Genomic DNA, 20387 nt, shown 5'->3' on the forward strand with positions numbered 1-20387 from the left:
ATTCTTAGAGAATTAAACTAAAGGTTTCCAGAATTCTAACTTCTGGCGCGAGTACCCTTAAGGTTGTCCTTTAAGATATCGCATAATAACAGGGGACGTATTCTTGACACGCCACATAGCTATCTGCACCCCACATAGCGTTTACGCTTCGAGGGGGGAATTAGTGGCAAGATATGGGAGGAGCCGTTACAAATTTCTCCTCCTCCGTTACTGTTATGGGCACTCGGTAACGTCGTAGCAGCGTCTATGACCAGGTGTTTTTCCCATTTGTTTCGCTATTTACTGCAACCATGTCGCAATCTTCAGCCTCTTCTGTCTCTGGAAAGTCAAGTATTTACCTCTTATACTTTATAAATTAGCTCTGGCCGTAAAGTAACGTTTTTCTCTCGAAATATACTGTGTTTTGGGGCGGAGCTATTGCCTAACCGGAGGCGTCGCCGGCGCTGTCGTTCGCATCGCATGCTTTATTTAGTTAGCCAGAACGACTGTCACGGTTTCTTAACTAATTATCAGTATTAGTTATTTAGTTTTCATTGCTAGGAATTAGTTACATTATGCCGTTAGTATTCTTTAGCTTCGGCGAGTGTAGGTAGCCGATGTTCTGATGCTAGGCATGCTAGCCTTGGCACTTTAGTTTACTTTCATGCATGATATAATATGTGTTCCTAGTGTTATCCTATTTAAATGAAGATATTAGGCAATTATACATGTAAGATTCAATGATTGCACATGGGTTTTTCCTCCTTCTAGAGAGTATACAAGGGGTTTTGATGAATCAGGTAATCGATTCCCCTGCCCCTAGCCTAGTAGCCTAGGGGCTTTAGTATACTTTCGCACATCCACGGTTACCTTTATGTATAGGGTAATCTCTCCTCCCCCTGAGGTAGCCTAGGCTATATCCTAGCCCTCCTTGCCCTGAATTGTGATTCTGGTAAGGTTAGGCTAGGGTTTTCTTCCCCGTCCCAGAGCCATAGTACATGAGCTTTGAGTTCGGGTCAGAACATCAGAGTACCTGTCGTGTGCCTCCAGCTACCCCAATAGGTGAATGAACTCTCCTATTGGACCCTGTTGGATGGCAAAGGGGGGGGGGCGCCCTCTGCTCCCCCCCCCCCAGACCACACCTGGAGGGGTCATGAGACCCCTCCTCCCTGTGGCCTAGCGACTTGTCCTGTGCTTGCATACCCTGGGCTGGGAGATATGTTTTCCCTAGCCTAGGTTAGGCAGGCTTAGGGATTCCGTTTCTTTATAGTTTGGGACGGCCGGATGATACCGGTCCCTTACTGTACTAACCCACCCTAGGCTGGAGAATGAACTTTCCTTATACCCGGGGTGGTGCTGAAACAGAGTCCCCTTGCCAGGGTGCTGGGGAAGGCTTACGCCAACCTCTTACACTCCTTACACAGGACCCTTTCCCTCCCCCTCTGTCCTTTGGTGATGGCCTAGCCATCACACCCCTGTCCCCCTGTCCGCCGTCCTACAACTCATCGAGTGCCGGTGGGTTGTGGGGTCGGCCTGATCTTTCGCCTGCTGAGCCGAGCCGTTCAGCTTCCCTTGCATGATACTGCTCTGGGATAGCATGGCGGCAGGTCTAACTGCCGGCGGGAGACCTTCCTGCTATCTTAGAGTGTTCTTCGGTCCTCCCTTGGATCGCCACCCGCAGCCCTAGCCGACCGACGCCGGCAGAGCTGCGGCTGGATGGAAGCCTGATCATGATATGTTCTTCCTTCCATTCGAACCCTCCTTCTCTAGGAAGGCGAGGTTAGGGTAGTGAGCTGCCGCCCTCCCCTCCCCTTCCTTCACTGCTTTCTCTCTCTCTCTGAACTAGTGCCGGCCCACTGTCACACCGACTCTGCCAGCTGTTCTAGGTCACCTCCCATTCGCATAGAATGATGACAGCCGGTTGCCTGCTGGCGGCCGGTGGTCGCCGGCGTGTCGGCGGCCTGCCGACAATGCATAGGGTTTTCTCCTTTACCCTGCCACATAGAATGATGGCTGGGGCGGGTTGCCCTCCGCTGGCGGTCCGCCGGTGGCCGATGGGCCTCCGGCAGTCCGGCGGACCGCCGATGCGCCGGCAAACCGCCGATGCGCCGGCAGGCCGCCGATGCCCCAGCAGTCCGCCGGCTCCACATATTTACAGTATAGTGATGGTGGATCGTTCTCTTGCACTAGCCCTGCCAGCAGTGTCCATTATATGGCTGTATACAGTAGCCAGTACATCTGTGGTATAGTACATACCGTAGACAGAAAACTATGGTGTATAGTTATGCAATAGATATATTTCTAGCATACTCTGTACATCCATGCGCAGTCCCTTGCCGGGACCTACTTGAATTGGGGATTAATATCCTCTCCTTTTCTTTACGCTGATTGATCATCGGCTCTCCCCCTTATCCCACTACTGATTCCTTGGAGGAAGTGCTGCTTACACTGCTCTAACCCCATGGGCTAGTTTCCTCCTTCGGGCCTACCTTGATGGGAGCCCTAATTAGTAGTGGAGAAGGGTTGTGGCAATTGGCTGGGCGGGATTCATAAGTATGTGTCTTTCCTATTTCATTTCTAGCTTACGTATCCTAATCTTACACTTGGAAAGGAATCTTATATTATAGTTAAGATTACATTAAGATTAATCTAAGATTACTCTTAGTCTAACATGATAGACTTCCACATACTCATGTACTTTTCCTTTCTTTACAGGAGGAGTACATCCGGTGTGAGAGTGCCTTCTGCAGCGTTGGGTGCCAGGATTTCTACGGCCATCTGGCGTGCCGGACGCACGCCAGCTGTTCTGTCACCCAGGGATCTCTGAGGTACGGGGACCCGCAGGTATGCACCACGTGCAAGGACCTGCTCAACGAGGCGTTCAAGACTTCCTAGTCTGCGGAGTCAAGGGACATTGCCCAAGAGAAACTGCGCAAGTGGGTGCGTGGTTTCCAAAAGAACGCCACGGGGCCTTACCTTCCCAACGAGAGGATGAGGGCTATGCTCTTCCCTAAGGCATCTGCGGATGCTGTAATCCCTCGACCTGAAATCCCATGCGTCCAGCTGACGGTCGACCCCGACGTATCAGACGCACTTCAGGACATCCATCTAGATGACGACAGGATGGCGGAGGTGTCAAACACCACTGAGAGGACCCTTATGGCCGAGGGTCACGAAGAGGAGCCTACGGCGGCTCCCGACTCCGAAGAAGAGGACATCGCTATGCCCTCTGTGTCGTCGGTAGCGGTCTCGGAACCAATCCCCTCTATGTCGTCCACTCCCTTGCCCACGAAACTGGACGACTCCATGGACTCCTTCCAAGCCATGATAGTGATCCTCGAGGAGAGGTTCCAGAAGAGGGACGAGGATTTCAAGAAGGAAATCCTTCGCTTGACAAAGCAACGCAGGCCTCAGAGGAGGCTTAACGTCAAGGATCTTCCTACCTGCTCTGTGACCAACCCGTGGAAGCATGCCGAGTACATGCCCATCACCAGCGGTAGGATTGTGATCTCGGACAAGCTAGGCGCCGTCCCCCTTGAAGAGGTGGAATTCTGGCCTAGCTTCGAATTGTACCCGGACTGCTTTGTACGACTCAAGTCTGAACCCGTTTCCAAGGAGGAAACAGAGCTGAAGGAGGTCATCGTGTTTGACCATGCGAAGGCTCAATCCTTGCTAGCAGGCTGCCTGAAGGACAAGGGCTTCACCAACTCTAAGGTGCTAGCCCTTAGCAAGAAACACCCGTCCTTTCCTGCCCCCGATACTATGGTCTTCCCCTTCGCGGAGAAGTCCCTCCTGGCAGTGCTAAAGGCAGTGGAGGAGGGGAAACCTTGCACTAAATTGGAGGAATGTAGGCCCCTCTCCCTCACCTTACCCCCCGACGACAAGAACTGGAAGGACATCCAGTTAACTTTCTCCGTTAGAAAGTTGGAGGCCGACATCGCTGGATGTCAGTTCAGTGAGAACCTCCCCAAATTGTCAGAATATCTCCTTCGTCGGGAACATGATATAAAAGAGAGGCTGGCAGCCTCTCTCTCCCTCGAGGTGATCATGAAGACAATGGCTGGGGAACAGAGGACCCCAGGTGTATTCATGGTCCTAGCCAAGACCCATTTGGCAACCCTTACGAAGGACTTCTATAGCTTCGTCAGAGCACGGAGGGCCTGCAGGGAGTTCGTGTTTGCATCGGCCACGGTTAAACACAAACCGAGGAAGCCGATTTCTTCCAACATTTGGGGAAAGGATCTCTTCCCCAATAACTTGGTCAAGGAGATCGTCGACAAGGCTGCCACGGAGAACAGGAACCTTCTCCAAAAGTGGGGCATGTCGTCAAAGAGGAAGCCTTCTCCGGATGAAGGCCCCCAACCGAAGAAGAAGTCCAAGAGACCAAGGCCGCAGCCTCGACAGGCAAAACATCAGCTTCCCGCGGCCGCAGCTCCCCAGTTGGTGGCACAGCCCCATCAGACCTTCCAACTGGTACCCCAGCCGGTGGTGATTCAGTCACCAGCCTTCACGCCTGCCTACGAGAGGCAGACTACTACCTTTTGTGCCAAAGGTAGAGGCTCTGGAAGAGACTCCTCTAGACGTCCCTCCAGAGGGAGAGGAGGCAGGGGAGCAAGCGGTCGAGGAGGCAAGCCCTCCGGAAACCAGAAGCAATGAGATGCTTCCGGTGGGAGGAAGACTCCGTCTCTTCAGGGATCGTCGGACCTTCGATCCCTGGGCTCACAGCATCATCAATAATGGACTAGGCCGGAGGTGGAGGACATCACCACCAATTTTCCCCCGATTCTTCCAACACTCCACCCCCGTCCTGGAAGAATACGTCCAAGAACTCTTGAACAAAAAGGTGATCAAGAGGACAAAGTCCATCAGGTTCCAAGGAAGACTGTTCTGTGTTCCCAAGAAAGACTCCGACAAACTCAGAGTCATTCTGGACTTGTCCCCTCTCAACAAGTTCATCGAGAACAACAAGTTCAAGATGCTGACCCTTCAGCATATACGAGCCCTATTGCCCTGAAAGGCATACACAGTCTCGATAGACATGGCGAACGCCTACTGGCACATTCCAATGAATCGCCAGACCTCCTCCTACCTAGGATTCAGGCTTCAAAGAAGACAGTACGTTTTCAGAGCCATGCCCTTCGGGCTAAACATAACCCCAAGGGTCTTCACTAAGCTTGCAGAGACAATTGTTCAACAACTACGCCTACAAGGCGTCCAGGTGATGGCTTACCTGGACGATTGGCTAGTGTGGGCAGCATCAGAAAAGGAATGCCTGCAAGCTTCCGAGAAGGTGATCCAATTCCTGAAACATTTAGGTTTCAAGATAAACACCAAAAAGTCTCGACTATCTCCAGCTCAGAAGTTCCAATGGCTAGGCATACATTGGGACCTCCAGTCACACCATCTTTCCATTCCACTAAAGAAGAGAAAGGAAATAGCAAGATCTGTCAAGAGACTTCTCAAATCCAAACGGATTTCAAGACGACAACAGGAACGGGTGCTCGACTCCCTCCTGTTCGCTTCAGTGACAGACCCAGTGCTAAGAGCACCGCTAAAAGATGCAACAGGAGTCTGGAGAAGATACGCATCAAACGCTCAAAGAGATCTCCAGAGATCTCCAGAGACCTCTGCCGACTCGGCTACGATCACTCCTCAAGCCATGGTCGGAGGCCAAGAAGTTCAGGAGATCGGTACCTCTGCAACTACCTCCACCCTCGGTCGTCATCCATACGGACGCATCGCTAGAAGGATGGGGGGTCACTCCCATCAACGTCATGTTCAAGGAACGTGGTCTCCTCTTTTCAAGACGTTTCACATCATCATCTTGGAAGCCATGGCAGTCTTTCTCACATTGAAGAGGCTGTCCCCACGTCCCTCAGTCCACATACGACTGACTTTGGACAGCGACGTAGTGGTCAGATGTCTGAATCGTCAGGGCTCAAGATCGCCCCAACTCAACCAAGTGTTGTTGCCCATCTTCTGTCTGGCGGAGAAAAAAAGATGGTACCTCTCAGCAGTTCACCTTCAAGGATTCCGCAACGTGACGGCGGATGCTCTATCCAGAATAGCTCCGATAGAGTCAGAATGGTCCCTAAACGCAGACCCATTCTCCTTTATCTCTCACCAAGTCCCAGAACTGCAGATTGACCTCTTCGCAACGAGCGACAATAAGAAACTTCCTTGCTACTTGGCCCCATACGAGGACCCTCGAGCAGAAGCGGTGGACGCCATATCCCTGGACTGGAACAGATGGACCAAGATTTACCTGTTCCCTCCACCCAATCTTCTGCTAAAGTTCCTCACCAAGCTGAGATCCTTTCAAGGAATAGTGGCTCCCAAGTGGCCCCGGAGCAACTGGTTCCCATTGATCCTGGAATTACAACCGAAGCTAATTCCCCTGCCGGACCCAGTTCTGTCCCAACAAGTTCAGAAGTCGACTGTCTTCGCTTCATCACAGAAAACCAGAGACCTTCATCTCATGATTTTCTCTCCCTAGCCGTCAAGAAGAGGTTTGGGATCTCGAAAGAAAGCGTAGACTTTTTAGAGGAATATAAAACAAAATCTACCAGAAGGCAATATGAGTCGTCTTGGAAGAAGTGGGTGGCCTTTGTCAAGGCGAGAAATCCTACAAATATCTATGGATTTCTGCTTGTCCTTCTTCATTCACCTTCATGGACAAGGCTTAGCGGCCAACACGATTTCTACGTGCAAGTCAGCCCTGACAAGACCATTACTATACGCCTTCCAAATAGACCTATCCATACAAATCTTCAACAAGTTACCGAAGGCATGCGCTAGACTCAGACCTCCAGCCCCTCCAAGACCTATCTCCTGGTCTCTCGACAAGCTGCTACATTTTGCCTCAGGTTTGAACAATGAGACTTGCCCTCTGAAAGATTTGTTTGCTCTAGCCTCGGGGGCTAGAGTCAGTGAAATTGTGGCATTATCAAGGGAAGAAGGCCAGATGCAGTTCGCAGAAACAGGCGAACTCACCCTCTTTCCTGACCCAACGTTTCTCGCCAAGAACGAGCTACCCACTAAGAGATGGGGTCCCTGGAGAATCTGCCCTCTGAAGGAAGATATCTCCCTGTGTCCAGTGGAGAGTCTAAAGGTCTATCTTCGAAGAACTTCAGACTTTGGTGGAGGACAGCTCTTTAAAGGAGAAACATCTGGTTCCGACTTGTCACTTAAACAACTAAGGGCGAAGATCACCTTCATTCGCAGAGAGGATCCTGACAGTACACCCGCAGGTCACGATCCCAGGAAAGTCGCCTTTTCCATGAATTTCTTCCAATCAGTGGATTTCGAGAGTCTTCACTCTTTTACCGGATGGAAGTCATTCAGAGTGTTCTTTAAACGCTATGTGAAGCAGGTGCAAGAAGTGAAACACTCTGTGGTAGCTACAGGTAGTGTGCTAAAACCTGCAACTTAGTGCTGCGAAGAACAGTGAGTTATATGGGACTCTAACTCTAAGGGTGACTGTATTGACACTAGTGCGCAACATAGTGAAATTGTGTTACCCTGGTGACACTACGGACTGTTCTAATATACTGAGGTGATGTTACATAGACTAAATACTTGTGCCACGTTTTTACAACATGAAGTGTATATAAAGACATTTTCAGAAAGACATTACAATTCCTATGGAATCGAGGCGTGTGGTGGCAAGTTTCCCCTTCAGGTACCACGATCTTTTCTGCCTATGTTCCAAGTCTATGTAACTTACTTGTATCTCTAATTACAGCTTTACATTATATTTTATGTACGCTAATTCTCATTTATTGTTAATAAATGGATTTATTGTTTTCGTGCGTCTTATTTCACCCTACCATCATAATAAAATCTGTTTGAGAGTATTGTTATCCCTCTACTCTGTATAAGGTACTTAAACAATAGAATTCTATCGTTCCTACGCTTAAACAAACCCATCTAGCCTGGTGTAGCTTGTTCCAACATGTGATACTTACTCTTATCTATTACCTCGCTCTGGGACCGGCAGGTTCTTCTTGATGCTGGGTGGGTTCCATTTACCATGCAACTTCGAGACTTTCCAGAGTCCAGTGGGACTCTTCACTGCAGGGGGGCAGGAAGCAGTAACATAGTACATGCTCAGCTGAAATAACATATACCGGTAATGTCATAGGTCTCTTAAGTCATAAAACCAAAGGAATATTGTCTAGAAGTTGAATGCATTACTGAGGGGAAAAATCCACGATACATTAATGCTCTGGTACACTTCCATCAGGACAACATGGCCTGAGCCCAAAAAAAGGGATTTTTAGCGAAGCGAAAAATCTATTTTTGGGTGAGATAACCATGTCGTCCTGATGGACCTGCCCTTTGTTCTCTATAAGGCCTTGGCAGGCCCCCTCCCGATCTTACTGTATCATGGGGGCTGGTCTTAACGCTAAAAGGAATGGAGTTGGCGGGCGGTGATGACGTCAGCAAGATGGCCGACGCATATGACGTAATCCTAGTGCCCATATCAGTAATGGAGGAGAACTTTGTAACGGCTCCTCCCATATCTCTTCACTAATTCCCTCCTCGAAGCGTAAATGCTATGTGGGGTGCAGATAGCTATGTGGCGTGTCAAGAATACGTCCCCTGTTATTATGCGATATCCTAAAGGACAACCTTAAGGGTACTCTCCCCAGAAGTTAGAATTCTGGAAACCTTTTGTTTAATTCTCTGGGAATATCCACCGTAGTCATATATACCCTTAGGAAGCTACTGAAGGAACCTTCCATCAGGACGACATGGCTATCTCACCCAAAAAGGCAGTAGAAAAGAACTGGTTCCTGTCGGCAACTCACCTGGCAGGAGTCCAGAACGTGACAGCGGACTCGCTATCCACGACGAAACCACTGGAGTCAGAATGGTCTCTGGACATGAATTCTTTCCGGTGGATTTCCAGGCTGGTTCCAGGTCTCCAGGTGGATCTATTTACGACACAACTGAACCACAAACTTCCTTGTTATGTGACCCCAAACCTGGACCCTCAGGCATATGCTATGGACGCTCTAACCCTGGATTGGAACCATTGGAAGAAGATTTACCTATTCCCTCCGGTGAATCTTCTGATGAAAGTTTTACACAAACTACGCTCCTTCCAAGGGACAGTAGCTTTAGTAGCACCGCACTGGCCAAAGAGCAGTTGGTTTCCTCTCCTCCTCGAGTTGAAACTCCGCCCCTTCCGGATCCCATTCCCCAAGCTGACCCAATTAGTCCAAACTCAGACTGTGTCAGATTCCTCAAGGATAGCCAAAACCCTAACTTTGTGGATTTCATGAAGTTTGCAGCCCGCAGAGACGCAAACATTGACCCGGAAAATGTCCTCTTCATAGAATCAGACAAAAGGGACTCTACAATTAGACAATACGATTCGGCTGTGAAGAAATTAGCAGATTTCCTAAAGAATTCAGAACATTCTCGCATGACCTCTAATTTGGCCATCTCATTCTTTAAGTCCCTATTTGACAAGGGCCTAGCAGCTAGCACTATAACCACGATTAAGTCGGCTCTGAAGAAGATCTTCCTCGTGGGTTAAAATATTGACCTGGCAGATTCCTATTTTTCATCTATTCATAAGGCATGCGCTAGGCTCAGACCTTCGGTGCGCCCACAAAAGGTCTCTTGGTCTCTGAACGACGTACTAAAGCTAGCTTCAGACACGGATAACGAATCCTGCTCCTACATCACTCTTCTTAGGAAGACTTTATTCTTAACGGCTTTGGCCTCAGGTGCTAGAATCTCAGAATTAGCAGCTCTCTCATGTAATCCTGAAAATATGGATTTCCTCCCGTCAGGCGAAGTTCTACTTTCTCCAGACAGAGCTTTCCTAGCTAAAAACGAGGACCCGCAGAATAGGTGGTCCCCTGGAAGATTATCCCTCTTCTCCAAGATACTTCTCTGTGTCCAGTCACTACACTCAAGGCATTCTTAGCTAGAACCGCCACCCACTCGTCTGGACCCTTGTTTCTCAGAGAATAAGGAGGCACTATTTCCATTCAAGGCATCAGACAACAAATCCTTTACTTTATTAAGGAAGCTAACCCGGAATCATTTCAGAACATGGATTTTGATGACCTTAAGAAGTATACGGGTTGGAAATCTCCTATGGTTTTCAAACGCCACTATTTGAAGAACCTACAGGCCCTTAAATTCCCCACGGTTGCAGCTGGGAGTCTTATCTCCCCTCAATAACCTCTTTGCTCTTCCTTTTCATCCATCTCTCTCCTTCTCCCTCCTACCTGCCACTCCCGCCACGTTGCCGCTCTCCTGGGTGGTTCGTTTAGCCCTAGAATTATGTTACCATTACTTCATTACCCTGGTTATTACCTGTTAGTATGTTTAACCTTACCTTATGATATTTCATTTTACCATTCTTTAGCCATGTAAGGATTGAGTTCATGTTGTTTTTTTATTCTCGGGATGATTCCCTGCATTTCATCTTATTGTTACTCCATCTTTGGGATTCCTGTTTGGCTAATGTGTTATATTTTTAGTTTACCTACCTTAATATAGTATTTTGTTTTTGGTACATGGTGTTTGACTTTATTCCTTTTATTTGATAGTGGTTTTTGGGCTTGTAAGGCATTCTCTGGTACATTTTCACCGGGCGTCACAGGTCGACCCGGAAAAGGGATTTTGACAAAGGAAAAATCTATTTCTGGGGAGATACCTGTGACGCCTGGTGAAACCCTTCCCTTACGTTGTCCCACCCTTTCCTTTCCAAGCCATAGTTCTTGCAGAAGGATGTAGTACAGATGTCGCTAGCGTCGAGCGTCGGTAGAGTGGCTCTGGTAAGGTAGCTAGGGCCTCTGTTACGGCCCTTCCCTTTGATGAAGGAATTATCTAAATGGAAGACAGCCTGTGAATAGTGGTTTTCACACGCCCCTGCTTTATACACGACGCCCACTGGGTGCTCGCGCGAGGGTAGTAACCTCTGCATTCCATACTTTAACTTTCTCTGGTATATTTGGAAGTATTTATATCAGAAAAGTGTAAGGAAGGACCCTTTTCACCGGGCGTCACAGGTATCTCCCCAGAAATAGATTTTTCCTTTGTTAGAATCCCTTTTTTGGGCTCAAGCCATGGCGTCCTGATGGAAGGTTCCTGTTTGGTAGCTTCCTTGGGTATAAGACTACTAAGATATTCCCAGAGAATTTAACCACAGGTTATCACAGAATTCTAACTTCTGGAGCGAGTATCTCAAAGGTTTCCCTTTAAGACATCGTAATACAACAGGGGACACGCATGTCTGGTCGTGCCACATAGCTATCTCCACCCCGAACAGGGTTAACGCTTCGGTGTGTAAGGGCTGAGAATAGCTGGGAGCCGTTCCACAGCTAATCTCACTCGTGGCTACTACTGATACTCGAGACGTAAACAAACGGACGCCATTGCTCTAATGACGTCACGAGCGTCTTCATCCTTTTGTTAGTAGCTGCCCTACTGAGACGGATTTTCCCTTGTGTGAACTTTATCGTTTTGCATCTTCGCTATGTCGTTACCTTCAGCCTCGCCTTCTTCTGGAAAGTTGAGTACAAGGTTCCAGTATTGTTTAATTAAGCTCTGGCCGTAAAGTAAATATTATTTCGCGAAATAATTGATGTTTTGTGGCGGAGCTGTGCCTCTACCGGACCCGCCATTTATGGCGTCGTTGTTGTTTTGCATGTCTTATTTAGTTAGCCACAACAACGCTTCCGGCTTTATATACTAATCGAATACATTAGTTTATTTAGTCTTCATAGCTAGGAACTTTTATATCGTGTTAGACGCTTTTTATCGGTCATCGATTGACCTCATACCAGTCGGCTACTATAGCCCCCAGGCCAGGAGCCTATATACAAGTGTTCATGCATGATTTATCAGTGATCCTAGACTAAGTTATGAAGATAGTGGCATTATTATTTTACAATACTTTTGACTAGTGATGCAAATGTTTTCGCCTTCAGGGATCATATAGGGGATAGGCTAGTCAGTGATTCTCTCTAGCCTAACCTAACCTTAGGACCCCTATATGCTTCCTTCATCCCCTGCCTTGGCACTCCCTCTATTTAGCCTTGATCCCTTTTCTGAGTAAAGGGATTTATTGTCTAATAGAGTATTTATATCGCCTCTCAGTCCTCCCTAAAGGAATGAACCCCCTTTAGGATTGCGTCTGAGAGTGAGGTTAGGCTAGCCTACCTCTATGGCTAGGATAGTCTATGACTTTCCTGCGATAGCGATACGTCTTCTTCCTTGCCTAGTTCAGGACTTTTAGCCCTGCTCTAGGTCGGGTTAGGAAGGTTTCTCTGTTCCATGCTGAAACTGTACTCTTGCACCGTTTTTAGCTGATCAGCCTAATCTTAGGTTAGGGAGTGTCCTCCCTTCCCTTTGTGGCCGCTCTGGTACAGAAACCCTTCCTGGGAAGACCCCTTTCTTCTCCCTCCCCACCTATCTCTTGTATAGCCTAGCCTATGCTTAGGTTAGTTTATACTCATCTGTCCCCTGTCCTACAATTCCTCCTTAGGGTGGAAAAGTAGGGCTCCCCGAGCTTCCCTGTGCTGTCCGCTCTGGTACATATACCTTCATAGTGTCCTATGAGGTTAGTTACTAGTGTAGCTCTGCATAGGGGAGTCTCCCCCCCCCCTCTTGGGTGTTCCCTAGCCCTCCCTTGGGCTACCTGCTCCCGGTCCCTAGTGACCCCTGCTGGGATGCTAGAGCCTGTCTCTATCATGGGTACACCCCCTCAGGGAGGGGGAGGGATGTCTGGAACCCTGACGGTACTTCCTACATCCCTTCCCCCCTCCCCCTGTCTCTCTCTCTATCCGGGTGCCGGTCTCTTGCCGCCTCTACTGCCGGCAATACCTGCCTCCCTCTTGGTGACTTCCCTACCCTTGCCCCCAGCCCCCCCGTGTACCGAGGGGCTGCCGGCTGCCGCCGGCTACTACCGGCGGCTTTCCTCCTCCTATCTATTCGTCCGCTTGCCGGTCGATCTCCGGAGTGCCGGCATATACTGCCGGCAACCCGATACTACCTGTACCATCCTTACCCGTCACCAATTCGGCATCCTCCGGCTGCCGGAGCCGCCGCTCCCTGCCGGCGTGCCGCCGTTGTGCCGGCGGCCGCCATCCTGGTATCTGACTGACTTTGAAAATTGTCTGTTCTAGTGCCAGAATCTATGCTGGAGCGAGCTCCGGCGTGCCGGCGGTTGCCGGATGCCCCAGAGGCGTCAAGAATACTTGCACCCCCTCTCTTTAGCTATCATAAGACTAGATAGCCCTACCTTGCAAATAGATAAGCTGCTTTGCTTCTAAGATCAGTACCTAGTACTGCTCTATTAGTGATCATGCTGTCTCTTTGCATTCTTCTATTTCCAGCATGCTATGTGCATCTTAGCGCGGCTGGTTGCCAGAAGCAATACCCTTAATGAGGCCTTCTGGCTCTTATCTGGGAACCGAATGAATTCGATCCCAACCTTGTCCTTGGCTTTCCATGGAGTTCCATTATAATGGGAACCCTAGGAAATTATATCCAATGATCTAGGTCATTTGGATTATCCCAGGACCAGCCTATGGTAACCAGCCGGGCGAGATGCATGGAGCGTGTCTCCTTTACTGTTTCATTCTCTATGCATCACACCTTCCTTAAGTTAAAATTAATGATTAATGTTAACTTAAATTAAGAGCCACTCCTATGGCTCCCCCATACTCATTTTCTCTTTCTTCCACAGGAGGAGCAGATGAAGTGCGATTTCGCCTACTGTGCTGTGAAACGCTCCCAGTTTTACGGACATACGGCGTGCAGGACTCACGCCCCTTGCTCAGACAAGAAAGGGGATTGGAAGTTCTGGAATCCACTGGAATGTACGGTCTGCCAGGCCTATCTAGTTGAGGCCTTCCATAACCCTCCCTCAGCGGAGGTTAGAGACATTGCTCGTGACAAACTGCGCAAGTGGGTGCGTGGTTTTCAGAGGAATGCTACTGGACCGTACCTGGCCACCGAAGAACTGAGGTCCCTGTTGTTCCCTAAGGCCTCCCCTGATTCAGTGGTTCCAAAGGAAGCAATCCCCACTGTCCAAATCTCAGTGGAACCTGATGTGGTCATGGCTCAGTCCATGCACGAGTGCCGTTTGGATTCTGAGGATGATGAACGGATCTCCGACGTCTCGGAAGATACGGAGAAGACGCTTATGGCTCAAGGAGCCGAAGAGGACGAAGACAAGGTGGAATACACCGAGTCGGAGATTGGAGCTACTCCCTCGTCCATCCCTCCGCCTACTCCTACACCGACGGAATTGTCCCTTCCGTCTACCTCCTCGACCACGGATCCTTCCTCTTCCACCCAAGAACTGATCCGACTGATTAGAGCTGTCATGGACGACAGACTGAAGGAGAACCAGGAGTCCATCAGGTCGATGATTGGATCCAGAGACACGAAGAAGATCTCGGTCAAGGATCTCCCAGCTTGCTCTCATGCCAACCCGTGGAGGTATGCAGAGCATATGGTTATTGCAACCGGCAGGATCTTTGTTAGCGACAAGATCGGCACGGTCCCGTTGGAAGATGTGGAGTTCTTCCCAAGCTTCGAGGCCTACCCGGACTGTTACGTCCGACTTCGTGCTGAACCTGCCTCGAAGGAGGAGACCGAACCTAAAGAGGAGATAGTGTTCGATCTCGCAAAGGCCCAAGCTATGCTAGCCAACGCATTTAAGAGCAGGGGCTTTACCTGCTCTAAGCTTCCTGCCTTGAGCAAGAAGCATCCTACTTACGTCGCACCTGACACTGCGATTCTTCCATTTCTGGAAAAGGCCTTAGCTGCATGCCTTAAAGCGGCGGAAGAAGGGAAACCCTGCCCTGCATTGGAGGAGTGCAGACCCTTCTCCATCGTGACACCCCCTGACACTAGGCAATGGAAAGATGTCCAACATACTTTCGTCGTGGGTAGGCTCGATCCTGACGTCGCCGGACGTCAGTTTAATGAAGACCTCCCTAAGCTCAACGACCACCTCCTTCGCCGGGAACAAGACACGAAGGAGAGGCTTGCAGCTTCGCTTTCTCATCAAGTCCAACTTGAAGTAATGGCCTGTGACACAGCGGTACCCGATCACTACATGGTACTGGCCAAATCCCACTTACTCACGGTAATGAAGGACTTGTACCATTTCATAAAGGCTCGTAGAGCCTGTCGTGAATTCGTGTTTGTCGGTGCCACCGTGAAACACGAACCCCGGAGGCTGATTTCCTCCAACATCTGGGGAAAGCACCTGTTTCCTTCTGACCTTGTCAAGGAAATAACTGACAGAGCCGCCACGGAGAATAGGAACCTTCTCCACAAGTGGGGCATGTCCAGAAAAAGGAAAACCTCTCAGGACGATGGACCTCAGCCTAAGAGGAAACCTCAGAAGCCGAAACCCCAGCAACGTCAACAACGACGTCAGTTTCCGGGACCCGCTACCTCCCAAGTGGTTGCCCAACCACAACAGACCTTTCAGTTGGTCCCCCAACCGGTGTTGTCACAGTCACCGGTCTTCACCCCTGCCTTTGAGCAGTCATCCACTACCTTTCATGCCAGAGGTAGAGGCTCGTCCAGGGGTGCAAGCAGAGACGCCTCTCGTCGTCCCTCCAGAGGTAGAGGAGGAAAGGGAGCTAGCGGCCGAGGCAACAAGTCCTCGGGACACCAGAAGCAATGAAGTGCTTCCGGTGGGAGGAAGACTCCGCCAATTCCAGGATCGTTGGACCTTCGATCCTTGGGCACACAGCATCATCAAGAACGGTCTAGGCTGGAGTTGGGTGCAACCACCCCCAATCTTCCAGCGGTTCTTTCAACCATCAACCCCCATTCTGGAAGAATACGTTCTAGACCTCTTGAACAAGAAGGTGATAAGGAAGGTAAAGTCCACCAGGTTCCAAGGGAGACTGTTTTGCGTTCCCAAGAAGGACTCAGACAAGCTCAGAGTCATTCTGGACTTATCCCCCCTCAACAAGTTCATAGAGAACAACAAATTCAAGATGCTGACGCTTCAACAAATAAGGACCCTTCTGCCTCAGGGTTCCTACACGGTCTCTATAGACCTGGCGGATGCCTATTGGCACATTCCAATGAACCATCACGCTTCCTCCTACCTAGGATTTCGACTCCAAAGGAAAAGCTACGCCTTCAGGGCCATGCCATTCGGCCTCAATGTGGCCCCTCGAATCTTCACAAAGCTGGCGGATGCCATAGTACAACAGCTCCGCCTAAGAGACGTCCAGGTGATGGCCTACCTCGACGACTGGCTAGTCTGGGCTCCCTCGCCCGAAGAGTGTACAAAGTCTTGCGACGAAGTTACCCAGTACCTAGAACACCTGGGATTCAAGATCAACGAGAAGAAATCTCGCCTCTCTCCGGCTCAGAAGTTTCAGTGGTTGGGAATCCACTGGAATCTTCAGTCACACCGCCTTTCCATCCCCCAGAAGAAAAGGAAGGAAATAGCAGGGTCTGTCAAGCGACTACTGAAATCCAAACGCATTTCAAGACGACAGCAGGAACGAGTTCTAGGCTCTCTACAATTCGCCTCAGTGACAAACCCAGTGCTTCGTGCACAGCTAAAGGATGCCGCGGGAGTCTGGAGACGATCGGCATCCATCGCTCGAAGAGACCTCAAGAGACGGCTTCCAAACAGACTTCGACGCCTCCTAAAGCCGTGGTCGGAAGCAATGGCCCTGAAAAGGTCCATTCCTCTCCAACACCCTCCTCCATCACTCAACATCCACACGGATGCCTCACTGGAGGGCTGGGGAGGTCACTCCCACCTGAAACAAGCTCAAGGGACCTGGTCTCCACTATTCAAGACGTTCCACATAAACATCTTGGAGGCCATGGCGGTCCTTCTTACTCTGAAGAAGTTATCCCCGCCACCCTCGATCCACATCCGTCTAACCCTAGACAACTCGGTGGTAGTTCGTTGTCTCAATCGCCAGGGCTCAAGATCGCCCCAGATAAATCAGGTGCTTCTCCCAATCTTCCGTCTGGCGGAGAAGAAGAAGTGGCACCTGTCTGCAGTTCACCTACAAGGATTCCGCAACGTGACAGCGGATGCTCTATCTCGGACAAACCCGATAGAGTCGGAATGGTCTCTAGACGCAAGATCATTCTCCTTCATCTCCAATCAAGTCCCAGAACTTCAGATAGATCTCTTTGCAACGAGCGACAACAATCAACTTCCTCTGTACGTAGCCCCGTACGAGGACCCCAAAGCAGAAGCGGTGGACGCCATGTCACTGGACTGGAACAGATGGTCGAAGATATACCTATTCCCTCCCACCAACCTTCTGTTGAAAGTCCTCTCCAAACTGAGAACCTTCAAAGGGACAGCGGCCCTAGTGGCTCCCAAGTGGCCCCGGAGCAACTGGTACCCCCTGGTCCTGGAGCTGCAGCCCAAGCTGATCCCTCTCCCGGGCCCAGTTCTCTCTCAACAAGTACAGAAGTCGACTGTCTTCGCTTCATCATCGAAAATCAAGGACCTTCATCTCATGATTTTCTCTCCCTTGCCGCAAAGAAGAGGTTTGGGATCTCGAAGAAAAGTCTAGACTTCCTAGAGGAATACAAGACCGAATCCACGAGACGGCAATACGAATCATCCTGGAGGAAATGGGTCTCCTTTGTTAAAGCAAAAAATCCTAAAGAAATCACCATTGATTTCTGTATGTCCTTCTTCATTCACCTTCATGGACAAGGATTAGCAGCCAATACGATCTCAACTTGCAAATCGGCTTTGACTAGACCAATTCTATATGCTTTCCAAATTGATCTGTCCAACGACATCTTTAACAAACTGCCGAAAGCATGTGCTCGCCTACGCCCAGCACCCCCTCCGAAACCGATCTCCTGGTCACTAGACAAGGTGCTCCATTTCGCCTCCAACTTGGACAGTGATTCATGCCCTCTCAAGGATCTGACTCAGAAAGTTATATTTTTATTTGCTCTCGCCTCGGGAGCTCGAGTCAGCGAAATAGTGGCATTATCAAGAGAAGAGGGACACATCCTGTTTGCCGATTCAGGAGAAGTGACCCTCTCCCCCGATCCGACGTTTCTCGCCAAAAATGAATTACCCACCAAAAGATGGGGCCCTTGGAGAATATGCCCCCTGAAGGAGGATGTCTCTCTATGTCCAGTAGAGAGTCTCAAGGTCTATCTTCGCAGAACTTCAAACTTTGGTGGAGGCCAACTCTTCAAAGGAGAAACATCGGGCAGCGACCTGTCACTGAAACAATTAAGAGCGAAAATCACCTACTTCATTCGCAGAGCGGATCCGAACAGTACACCCGCTGGTCATGATCCTAGAAAAGTGGCATCTTCTCTGAATTTCTTTCAGAGCATGGACTTCGAGAGTCTTAAGAACTTTACGGGCTGGAAGTCCTCGCGAGTTTTCTTTAAACATTATGCGAAACAAGTGCACGAAATCAAACATTTTGTGGTAGCCGCAGGTAGTGTTATGAAACCTGCACCTGACTCTGCGTAGAACAGTGAGTTACTTGGGACTCTAACTCTTCGGGTGCCTATGTTGACCCTCGAGTGATTCATAGTGATGTCTAAAAACACTTAGTGCTTTTATAACTGTTCTTATCCCAGGTGAAATGTCATAGTGTTACACAAGTGCCGCATGCCTTGAGCATGATGTGTTATTTAAAGACTTGCGTTCCTCGAGAACGAGTACCTACTAATCCTGAAATTCCCTTTCAGATTCAAGAGCAAGCCTTTATTTCTATGTACATTATTATTACTGTAAATGAACTTTACTTTTGCTGTAAATTATTTATTTTCTGCATTGTGAAATAAAATTTCTATTTTATTACTTGTGCGTCTCCTTCAGCTCCTACTTACTATGAAATACATACTGTCATAGTTTTATTTATTCCTCCTTTCTTATGGTCATGAAGAATTTAAGATGTCTATTCTTAAATTATATTCACCTTGTCTTAGTAAGGTTCCTACTCGAATACTTACTTCTGATATCAGGAGATGAACCCTACACACAGTGCCCAACCACCACTGACCTACTTAGAATGTTCCTATACAAATATCAAACATTCTGCTTCATCTCTAAGCTTTTAAAAAGCTCTTCTGTCAAGATGAATAGCCCTTCAATACCACTTTGACGTCGGCATAGCCCATGGGAACTTCCTACCAATGGGGGGCAGGATACTTCGTTCCTATGGTTCTTACCTAAGATTACTTTGCTATTTTGTCAATGCCTAGGCACTTAACTCTGGGGGAAAATCTACCACGATACATTGATTCTCTGGTACTCTTCCATCAGGACGCCATGGCTTGAGCCCAAAAAACGGATTTTGAGCGAAGCGAAAAATCTATTTTTGGGTGAGATAGCCATGGCGTCCTGATGGACCCTCCCTACTACTTCGTCAGTTTGTTCCCACCCTACACAATTGTATCATGGTGATGGGCAGCAACTGGCGCCAGGATAAAGACGCTCGTGACGTCATTAGAGCAATGGCGTCCGTTTGTTTACGTCTCGAGTATCAGTAGTAGCCACGAGTGAGATTAGCTGTGGAACGGCTCCCAGCTATTCTCAGCCCTTACACACCGAAGCGTTAACCCTGTTCGGGGTGGAGATAGCTATGTGGCACGACCAGACATGCGTGTCCCCTGTTGTATTACGATGTCTTAAAGGGAAACCTTTGAGATACTCGCTCCAGAAGTTAGAATTCTGTGATAACCTGTGGTTAAATTCTCTGGGAATATCTTAGTAGTCTTATACCCAAGGAAGCTACCAAACAGGAACCTTCCATCAGGACGCCATGGCTATCTCACCCAAAAATAGATTTTTCGCTTCGCTCAAAATCCGTTTTTTCGCTTCGCTCAAAATCTTTTCTTTAGGCTCCTGGTCGCTCCGTCATCCACAACACTATCTCCCTCTCTCCTTCACTAACTCCACTATTATCACTGATATTACCCACTTCTGAACTCTTATTAGAGCCAATTATCTTCTTCCTTATGTTACCGAGGTGTTGAAATTGTCTTTTCCCCTTTGGCATGATGAAATTCTTGCCAAAACCAAGAAAAACAGATGTAAAAACGAACGAATGTCAGAGGTCAAACTCAAACATGTACTCTCCCTGAGGTTTGTGCTAGCACTGAAGTCCGAAGGTGTAATACTTCGTCTTGTGACTCATGGAGTCTATACAGATGCCATTGCTCACATTTTTTTTTCTTTTATGAAAATGTAATAATCATCAAAATTTACAATAACAGAAGACATACTGCATTTTCATGTGGGGATCAATGCTTTTGGCTTATTGAGTTACTTTTACCAATTACCCTGTAACTATGAAAGTAAGTGGAATTTTGACAAAATATTTTGTATACGTATTCTCCATTGCCATACGAAGCTCAGTGATTTTTTTCAGGATTTTGTGTTTTTT

General features: G+C 48.7%; 1 protein-coding gene across 2 annotated transcripts in view; it reads left to right on the forward strand.

The window, feature by feature from the left end:
• LOC137616384 (glyoxal reductase-like) overlaps positions 1-20387 on the forward strand; it is a 418857-nt gene that overhangs the window by 210600 nt on the left and 187870 nt on the right. The gene's annotated exons all lie outside the window — the stretch shown is intronic.

This window comes from Palaemon carinicauda, chromosome 22, assembly GCF_036898095.1.
Source record: "Palaemon carinicauda isolate YSFRI2023 chromosome 22, ASM3689809v2, whole genome shotgun sequence".
In the NCBI taxonomy this organism is placed as follows: Eukaryota; Metazoa; Arthropoda; class Malacostraca; order Decapoda; family Palaemonidae; genus Palaemon; species Palaemon carinicauda.